Raw genomic sequence first — 10,991 nt, forward strand, 5'->3', positions numbered from 1 at the left:
TAATATGTTGACACTCCACTGGAACTTTTTTGAATCATTTTAGATGGCAAACCATTAAGGCTTCTAGTTTATTTCAATATATGGTGCTTCAGAGAAAAGAATGGGAATGAAATCAAGGAGTTGGATGAGCTTCAGAAAGCCCAGAGTTGTAGACATGAATCATTTTCATTGTTTGCCAAGACGGTGTACTGTAGGTAATCAAAGGTTTACCAAATCTGACTCCAGAACTTTATTAGGGTTTATTTGCGGCAATGATGTCAACCGGTGTGCAGATTACAGTGCTGGAATTGATTTTTAAGAGCTTTTTTTTTTTCAACTTTCATGTGACAACGTCATCCATATACACTACTTTTCGAAAGTCTATTTTAATATGTTTTAAAAATTAATTTATTCCTGCGATGGCAAAGCTGAATTTCCAGCAGCCATTACACCGGTCTTGTCTGTGTCAAATGATCTCCAAGAAACACTTATTATTATCAATATCAAAATCAATATCAATATTGTGGAAACTTGATACTTTTATACAGGATTTTCTGATAAATAGAATGTTCAAAAGTAACATTATAAACGTCTTTAGGTTTGACTAATGCATCCTTGTGGTTAAAATGATTCCTTTATATATATATATATATATATATATATATATATATATATATATACTGACCCCACACTTTTGAACAGTGGTGTATGTCGGATACTTCAGTTGAATCAGTTCGTTCAAATATTCATTATGGTTGCATAACCCATGGCCAGAAATTTATACACGAGGCACTTTTTACACCCACATCTGAAACATCTTGGGCTTTTGTGTCACTTTTAGTGGCATTTTTTGCCCAAAACCCTGGTACTCTCTGACCTTAATTCTGTTACCAGGCCTGCCACTAAGAGGCTAATGGTCGACTCCATTAATGGAATATTGAGAATTTGTCTTTGGGCAAAATCTCCACATAAAAATGTTCCATTTGACGTGAGCAGACAAACTAGAGTTTAAATATAGAACATATCACATGTAGGATGTGCGTCATTTTTAATTTATGAGGCTTTTTCCTTCATTAAAATGATAGTCCACCCAAATTTCTTTCTTTTATTCAGTTTCATTCAAAACCTGTGTTCTCTCTTTTACAAAACAAAATGAATAGTTAAAGTTGATACAATAAATACTTTATAAATGCTAATTCTGAATGTGAAATTCAAGCAACCGCATGGGACAGTTTTTGCTGTAAATTGAACAGGATGTTTTGTACAGTGAGAGGACAGATTTGACCTCTAACATGACTCACTTGCTCCGAGTCCAGGGCAGAAGGCCAGTCAGTCATCATTAGACTATCAAATCTGTGGAAAACCCTTTATTATTCTTCATCTCATTTCAACATCGTCCACAAGATGGATTTTAGATTTAGCTCAAGCACTTCGCTAAACACAGACACATTGAATTCACTTTAAACATCCCATGACCTGGAATAGTCTTTTATTCAAAGGCAATGAAGGGCAATTTGATATGATCTCATTAAAACGCCCAGAAATATCCAGCATCTGTGTAAGCTAATCAAACTGTTGTGGAGACATTTCCAGTGTTTAACGATTAACTATTATGAATGTCTTGATGAGAAATATGTCCGACTCCCATCTGGACACTGAAGGTGTCTGTTTTTCTCTCTTGCCTTCATTAGATGGGAGGACTATCTTTTCGTCGTGCCTGCTTTTGCCAGATATTGTGCGAGTCGGAGCTGTGTGTGTCTGGAGGGATTATCTTCCTCTGTCTTTTCAGTTAATAAAAACAGCTTTACATGCTCTCACAACTGTGTGCACACAAAACAAGTTATAATTTAAGGGTGGCAGGTAAACATATTTTTCATTTTGATTACACTACAACAATACAATGTATTGCATTCCTACCAGTTGGTTTTATGAGAAAGAAATGTACATTTGAAGCTTGATATTTTTTTCATGGTATAATTTCCGGTGTATATACCTTAATAGGTTGAATGAGGTCATCAATGATATTTTTTATGTTGTATTTATATTTGCACATTTTTACAAAAGGAACCACGAATACGTTGTGTGTGCATATTTAATCTAATTAATTAGATAATACACATTTAAATTAAAAACATTTAAATTAATAGTTCACTCAAAAATGTGGACTATTCTGATGTTTTTACCAACCTCAATACCTCACAGAGCTTAAGCTTTGGCTTTTTTGTGTTCTAGATGTTTTTAGTGGCAGCTAAAAGGGTCAAAACATAATGTTTTTATCAGCTTTTTGAACTCTCATTCTGATGGCACCCATTCACTGCATCCATTGGTGAGCAAGTGATGTAAGGCTAAATTTCTCCAAATCTGTTTTGAAGAATATACAAACTCATCTTATATGGCCAGAGGGTGAATACATTTTCACTAAATTAGCAATTTTGGCTTACCTATTCCTTTAAGATGGCATTTCAGTCAAGAAAAGTCTATTAGATTATTAGATTAAATTTCCACACAAACTTGATAGTCGCTATTCATAAGAACATTATACACTCTAGCAATGCACACACGCCCTGTTCAGTCCATTTATAATTCCTGACATACCTTCAATTCATTGAGCGGCAAGATTCGATTTCTGTCTTGTCTTGCCAGAAATTCCTCCACCGACTGGATGAGCTGCAGAAAGACAAGACGACTCAGACAATCCCATGGTGAACCCGATTCCTCCCAGTACAGATGTTGCCATGATCAACATCTGGATGTATTTGCCTCACTTTTATATCCTGCCATTTTTGGGGCAAAGGATATAAATGAGTGTTACACTTATATAGAATATTTGTTCCTGCTTCCATAATGAACTGCACATTATCAGTAACCAAATAAATGTGTGCTGCAGTTAATCAGGAAGTCATGTAATGTATCTTCTCTAGTCCACAAGCACAGCATTGTAAATTATGGTGTGCTACTGTCACATTAACACCAGGACTGAAATATACGTCACTGCAGCAATTACGTCTTGTGAATACTGAAAAACCATCGAAAAACTGTGATCCTGAAATCTGGGGCTTATTGTGAGAAGTTATCAGAACTTTTTTGATAACACAAGGGATTGCAAAGTATTCACCTTCAGGTTTTCTGTTGCACAATATCTCAAAACTACAGACCCCTAAAGGGACATGATGATAGAAGAAATTTGATGGGAGGGAAAAATTATATTTCAATGCTTTTTGTGTTTGCTGAAAAAGGTATTGCGGTTCCCCCAAGAAACTTTGCATTGGTTCGCAAAACTTTTGTGATGGAAATAAATGTAGTCGGAGGGAAAACTACACATATATCAATGCTTTTGTGAGCAATTGCAAAGTATTTTAGAGGAAAGGAATACTTTTGCGTGAGAACCACTCAAAGTTGCAGGTCAGTAAAGAGTTTATTTTTGGAAAGAAATATACTTTTATTCAAGTACAGACATTTATAATATAACAAAAGATTTCTGTTTGAAAGAAACTGAGCTTTTTGAACTAAGTGTTCATCACAGAATTATTACAAAGAAATATTAAGCAGCACAATAAATGATTCTTGAGCACCAAATCAGCATATTAGAATGATTTCTGAAGGACCATGTGACTGGAGTAATGGCTGCTGAAAATTCAGCTTTATCAAAGAAATAAATTGCATTAAAATATATATAATAACAAAGAAAAGTTATCATGCAGCCATTGTGAGCATAAGAGATTTCTTCCAAAAACGTATCACTTATATTCTCCAGCCCCATTTAAGGCATACCTCAATATGCCTGCCTCACAAAGCTTGAGATTTGGCCTTTTTGTGTTCTAGATGTGTTTTAGTGGCAGCGGACAGCCAGGTGGAAATCATAATGACCTGGGTAACTGATCTCTGCTTCTTTTATCAAGACCCCCAGCCCCAATCTCCCGCACCTAACAGCTCTGGTCACACGCATAGTCTCACATTCTCTCACCTTTTCATTATCCTTTCATTAAAATTGGTTGCTGTGCACAACAGTTGCACTACAAAGGTCTGAAAACATCGATGAAAGGTAGACAGGGTCAATATAATTAAAATAAAAAAAATGGGCCAGAGAACAATATGTAAAACAAGCTGACTGTTTTCAAAGAGATTTCATGCTGTATACCTTCAAGGCATGAGTTCTCCGCTCTCTGTGGGAAAACAGGGGCTTTGTGTTTGTGCGTCTTGGCTGGTCAGCCTCATGATTGATTATTATTTGGGTTTTATCCAGAGGTAAGGGCCGTTCACAGGCTCTGATGGATCTTTAATGGTGAAAGCTGTGTCTGAAGGTCTATGAGCCTGCAGTGCCACAGTCTCTGTTGCTTTTTCCATCGCAGTCATACCTTCATTTTGGTAGGATCATATTTTCAAAAAGGGACGCTGGAAGCCGTCTCCACCCAACAGGGCAGACTGCAACAAAAACAATGTACAGTATGTCAGACTTTGGTGCGCTCTAACGGTCTGAATGTCTTTGCTACGAATGGCACCTTTCATTAATTTATAGTTATGGTGGAGCATGTTTGTCTGGCAAAAAAGAAAGGCAGCTCTCTTGAACTGAGCCAACAATCACAATAGGAGATCACGGAACGTTTGGATATTTCTCTGTGGAATTCTGCCAAGAGATCATGCTCTAATATCCCACAGCCGACGCCTTTTCTGCAGCTGCAAAACAGAACATTATCATTAATACACAGTCATAAGTTGTGAGGCAATGTTACCGTAGCACTCCCCTGGGATCCGGTGAACGGACCCCATAGAGGAAAGAAGAAACATTGAGAGGTTAGAAACAGTGGGTTATTGTGAATTTACAGACTGTTTCCTAGTATGAGTTGAGATAATAGAATACTGCAGAGCGATTTGACAGCTGAACAACCCTTTCTGATGCAAGCAAAAATTGGCTGCAACGATACATGAGCAATTGCAACAACTGCTGTCATAACTTGGATCACAGTCCAGGACACAGAGAGCCTTAGTTGTTGTTTTCCTCGAGCGAGTTCATCATTCAAACAACATAATAACACTCTAAAAACCTAGAGAGCTGCTTCATAGCCCACGTACTGTACTGTAGACAGCATTCCTGAATGTATCCGCATGGGAACAGTGAATAAATGAACGATCCTGGTTCCTTAAGATTCTATTAATGCTTAAATACGTAAATATATATATATATATATATATATATATAAAATATTTGTATACACATACTGTTTGTGTTTGGATCAGACCACACAGTTTGTGTTGTATGTTTGATTCACTAAAAAGAATCGACTCCTAAGAGGAAAACGGACTATACAGGTTGCGCTGTATGTTTTTGATCCACTAAAAAGAGCTGACTCATTAGAATCCTTCACTGTGAAATCAGACTACACTTTCGCTGTCACTGATCATAACATAACAATTTAATATAATAATCTACCATTAGATCAGTGCTTGAATCTTTTATTTCACTAAAAAGAGTGTGTTGTGTTATCAGACTACACTTGTTGCACTTGTTTAAGGGATAGTTTACCCCAAAATTTAAATTCTGTCCTAATCACCCTCATGTCGTTCCAAAGCGGTAAGACCTCCGTTCATCTTTCGAAAACAATTTAAGATATTTTTGATGAAATCCGACAGCTTTCTGACCCTGCATTGGCAGCAACACAACTGACACATTTATGGCCCAGAAAGCTAGCAAGGACTTTATTAAAATAGTAAGCTTGACATCAAACCCTACTGTTTTGTGAATATGTGGAAACTGACACAGAAAATAGGAAATTTTTGAACAAAGTCATTATTTTTGTTTTCTTTGCACACAAAAAGTATTCATGTAGCTTCATAAAATTACGGTTGAACCACTCATGTGACATGGACTATTATAACAAAGTCCATACTACCTTTCTGGGCCTCGAATGTGTCAGTTGTATTGCTATCCATGTTGTGTCTGTCTATGCAGGGTCAAAAAAGCTCTCGTATTTCATCAAAAATAACTTAATTTGTGTCCTGAAGATGAACGAATGTCTTACGAGTTTGAAACAACGTGAGGGCACTTAATGTCAGAATTTTTCGCAAAAAAAACAATACAAAAAAAACAACAACACATGACTCGTTCGGGTCATTTGAATCTTTCCATGATGTAAACAGGCTACACTTGTTGCACTTGTTTCAGTTTGATTCACAAAAGAACCAGCTCATGTGAATCATTCAAGAATTAGACTATAATGATAACGGTAAAGTGTTACCATGATAACGCTGTCGATTTAGTAGTAGATTAATGTTGTTGCAAAATTCCATCACACCACAAGTGATTTCTGGTCGCAAAAAAGTCTCTCGAATCTGTCCTCCACCAAGTGCATTTCTGGCCTGAGGAGATAAACTGATCTTGAATCTGCCCATATGGAGCAACTGCTCACAGGAGCATGTGCTGTGTGTGACTGCAGTCCACATACATACACACTCGCCTCCTGCAGCCACCTGCTGGTCCGCTGTTCATATTGCAATCCTGATGAATAATGCATGTCCATCTGGAGACAACTATCTACAATAACAAAACAGGCAAAACAAGTCAACTGATACTGTACACTGTCATTCACAATTAAAAATTAAAAATACAGCTGCATCATTCCATTCGGAGCAAAGATGGCAGATTTCAAACCTGAGCCGGAAAAGCAACTGCTGTTGAGATTAATTCTAACAGTATAGACCTCCATGGACAAGTGGACTATTTTTTTTAAATAACTAGTTTATGAATATATCTAAACACTCACACAAAAGGTAAATCATTTGTGCGACTTCTCTTGATAAATCGTTTTTACTTTGAAGTATCAGGTGTTCTAGGCATTTTCCAGTAGCTGCTTCTGCCTCATGAATGCTAGACACGTTACAATCCTGAGCAGACCGGGGAATTAAAGCTTAAAAAAATAAATAATAATAATGTATGTGTGTCACATGATGATTTTGATCCTGCTTTTCTCCTTCCTGGGTTCTCTTCTCCACACTTTTGAGAGCTAAGTGGATTCATAGAGAGTTCAAGAGAGAGAAAGAGACTGAAGAGAATGAAGGCAGAAGCAGAGTAAGATCTCACCATCACTGTCTCGCTAATAGAATTGGTCACTGCTGGAAAGCGCTATGATGGTGTTGAGAAACATGGACTAGGGTTTCCTTTCAAGAGGATCTCTCTGATTTGTTCTTTTGTAACCCTCCTTTGAATTATATATACTGTATATACCAGGAACTATGGTAAAGGAGACATAATATTATTTTCTGTTAAAAATCTAACCTGCTGAGTAGACTAGTTGAAACCATACTAGGGTTTTTTTTTTTTTTTTGGTCTCCCAGCCTATACAAACTGGTGTTCTGCTGGTTTATGTGTCCAGAACCCTTTGAAAACATCAAAATATGCCTGACCATTAATAACTAGTCCATAGAAAAGTTGGCTTCTCACATGTTTTGGACTTTAATATGCATCAAACAACATTTAAAGAGGCCATAATATAGTATAGTATTGTATTGTATTGTATCAAAAACAGACATGATCTAGTCTTTACCTATTAATTCTGAGTCTTTTAAATAAACTGTCTTTTTTTTTACATTTACAGTAGGTGTCTAAAAAGGTAGTACCTTTAAGACACCAACATGTATATGTACCTCTTTTTTGATCGGCTAGCCTCTGCTAATTTCTCAGTCACATTTCTCGTGCTTTATAATGACCACTTGATTAAAAAAGAGTGCATAGATTTTGGATGCTTGCATCAGAAAACACTAAGGTAATGTTGTGTATCCAGCATACTTGAAATCTCCAGCATTCAATGTACTCTACTCGCCTTTCAAAGAGACATTGTGAGGAGAGGGGGAGAATGGCATTTGATTACAGTCTAAAATGAGCAGCTGTTGAGAGCTCTTCCAGCCGAGAGAGCGACAGGAACCCTTTGATAGAACTCGTACATCTTTCTTAGATTTACTGCAGCACAATGTGTAGAATCTGAGAGTTGGGACTTGGCTGGAAAAAGTGAAGCAGGAAAAGAGGTCACAAATATATAGGAGTTCACTACGGTGTGTTTAAGTCCTCCCGAGAAGTTTGTATTTACAATTATGTATTATTTACAATTTGACAGATCAGATGGTCAAAGGAAGCAACCTTTATATCAACAACATATTTGACGTCAGAATTACACGCCTTCATAGCAAATCACCACATGGAAGATTATGCACATTAGTCATTTAAAAGCATTCAGGATCCTGGTTTACTAGATCTTACTCTGCTTCAATTGCACGTCAAAATAGTCAAAATGATGCACTATTAAAGAACCAGCATTGTTATGTCAACAGCATTGGTAAAAAAAAAAAAAAAACTATAATGCGTCCTGCGGGAGTAATGACAAGCAAAACTTGCGGACGTGTGGGAGAAAACAAGGTACCGTCACATTGTTGGCCAACGGGAAAGTCCCCCGACAGGATTTTAATGATAGCTCTAGCAGACTGAATCTCTGCACTCCAGGTCTCATTCAGGTGCCACTTATCAAGGGTGATGGACTGGTTTTTGAAAGCTGATGTGTGAGAGCTGGCGTCAAGCCCAGTTAGAAGGCCCAGCTGTTCCAATCACTTTGACATCAATCTGCAACGTCCAACCCAGGATCACACCCTATAAACACAGATGTCAGTTCACAGCAGAGAAGGCTAAACATAGACTAAACAAACTTCTGTCACTGCAATATTTGATCACCATATATTTAACAATTACAAATGAAGACAAATTGATCAAAATGATCAAGAGGTTCTAGATTATGGCATCAATTACTAATTAACTTAAAAATGTAAATAAATAATTGTAAAAAATTGCTAATATTTGCTGAATATTGAATTTTGCTCAACAAAAATAACTTTTAATACATCTAATTTCATCTGTTCAATTTCATTTTGTCATACGGAAAAGTTTTATATACAGTATACTACTGTTCAAAGGTTTGAGGTCAGTATGCTTTTTTAATATAAATTAATACTTTTATTCAGCAAGGATTAATTAAATCGATCAAGTGACAGTAAAGACATTTCTAATGTTAAAAAAAGATTTCCATTTCAAATAAATGTTATTTTGAACTTCCATTCATCAGAGAATCCTGAAAAATGCATCATGGTTTCCACAAAAATATTAAGCAGCAAAACTGTTAATCAGTATGTTAGAATGATTTCTGAAGGATCATGTGACACTGAAGACTGGAGTAACGGCTGCTGAAAACTCAGCACTGCCTTCACATAAATATATTAATATATTCAAATACATGGCTAATTGATTTCTTTATTTTGAAGTGGCAGTCTTTGTCCTCCACACTAAATTTAGCATGGGCAAAAAGCTCAAGAAATGTCTTTTAAAATGACTGACAGCACTTTAATGAGTAGGCGCATTTCAGAATGCAATTCAAAAACTCAAAAATATTTCCCTACGAATATGTTTACCTCAAACAAGGGATTGAATGCACACAATAACTTATGCACCTGCTCCCCTCAGACAAATCTGCCGAATAGCCTTGAATAGTAACAGGGCACCCGCTGCCATAGCTGAACTGGAAAAGTGCGATCTAATAACAGTCTAATCTCATTTCCATCTATATTGAATTGCTTTTACGATATGCACAGCTCAATGGGTGTTAGCCATTATACCAGTGGATGAGCTGATCCAGCCTACAGAGAGTAACATGGGAAGAAGAGTGGACTTCCTTAACAGTGTCATCTCGGTCTATGTGGGAAATGGATGGTGGTCAGGTGTTAAATTTGCCGAGAGCGAAGATCTCCCACCTCAGTTCGTCTGGAGATTGGGCTGTGCACTTTTGGCCGAGTTAACATCTTTCTACAATTTTTGCCTTGCATCTCCTCTTGAAATTGTGAACCAGATAATAAATTCTGAACTACAGAAGGGTGGATTTCTAATATTAAAAGAATAGTTGTTTATTGACTCCTTATGTCATTCCATCCCGCTGTCATTTTCTTTACTCTGTGAAAAGATCTGAGTTTTCCATATGAAGAAAGTGGATTGTGATTTACAATGCCAAGCTCTAAAATGGACAAAAAGCACTATAAAAGTACCATAAAAATACTCTATTTCATGTCTTTTAAATATGACAGATATGAGGAACAGCCCAACATTTAAGTCGTTTAGATTCAATGATAATTTTTCCCTCTGTGGTAGCTTTCAAATTTCATTTGCAGTCATGTTTTTCAAACTTTGACTAGTCACCCAATAGAGAATCAGTCAATGACATTGAACCTGGTGAAAGGTGTTTAAAGACTACATCAGTTTAACACACAGGCTATTGCATGGTCTTCAAAAGACTTGTACACGTGTATCTAGACTGATTCAGTTTCTTGTCCTTATTGGGGCATGGCAGTAAAAACTCCATCTGCTTTCATTGTATAAAAAAGAACAACTTGGACGTTCCACCAAATATCTAAATTAAGGTAAGATTTTCATTGTTGGGTGAACAGATCCAAATGGAATTTGATTATGTCCTCAGCACATTCTTGAGATCAAACATTTCTTAAAAAGCCCCCTGAGACTTCAAAAGAGATTGTAGGTTGATTCCCAAGCTGAATTCAATTTTACAACTGTATATAATTAAGATCAAGCCATGAGTGACTGAACGGTGAAACTGTAAACTTTGTTTATAAATGAAATGTATTAAAATAAATCAATAAATGCACAGTCCCGCCAGGCACTCAGTATGAAATATTCAGTATCCAACAACATTGCATTTTCATTCAATGCCACTTAAAAGTAATCTCAAGGATTCATAGCTTCCCCATAGAGTCAAGACCACTTATAGCATCTCTTCTTCAAAGAACAACTGAGAAAGTCCTTAATCAGGCTGAAGAGTAAGGAACAAGCGACCCATACTCATTACCTCAGACTATGTAAACAGGGCATAGCAGCCGTTAATGAGAGCCTGTAAAACAGTGGCGATGGGGAGTCTGAATAAAGACATCTGAGCTGCTTTTGTAGCTCTCAGACGGACAGCTCACATGACGTC

General features: G+C 36.8%; 1 protein-coding gene across 1 annotated transcript in view; it reads left to right on the forward strand.

The window, feature by feature from the left end:
• LOC127968178 (CMP-N-acetylneuraminate-beta-galactosamide-alpha-2,3-sialyltransferase 2) overlaps positions 1-10,991 on the forward strand; it is a 310,280-nt gene that overhangs the window by 8,639 nt on the left and 290,650 nt on the right. The gene's annotated exons all lie outside the window — the stretch shown is intronic.

The sequence above is a fragment of the Carassius gibelio genome, chromosome B11 (assembly GCF_023724105.1).
Source record: "Carassius gibelio isolate Cgi1373 ecotype wild population from Czech Republic chromosome B11, carGib1.2-hapl.c, whole genome shotgun sequence".
NCBI lineage: Eukaryota > Metazoa > Chordata > Actinopteri > Cypriniformes > Cyprinidae > Carassius > Carassius gibelio.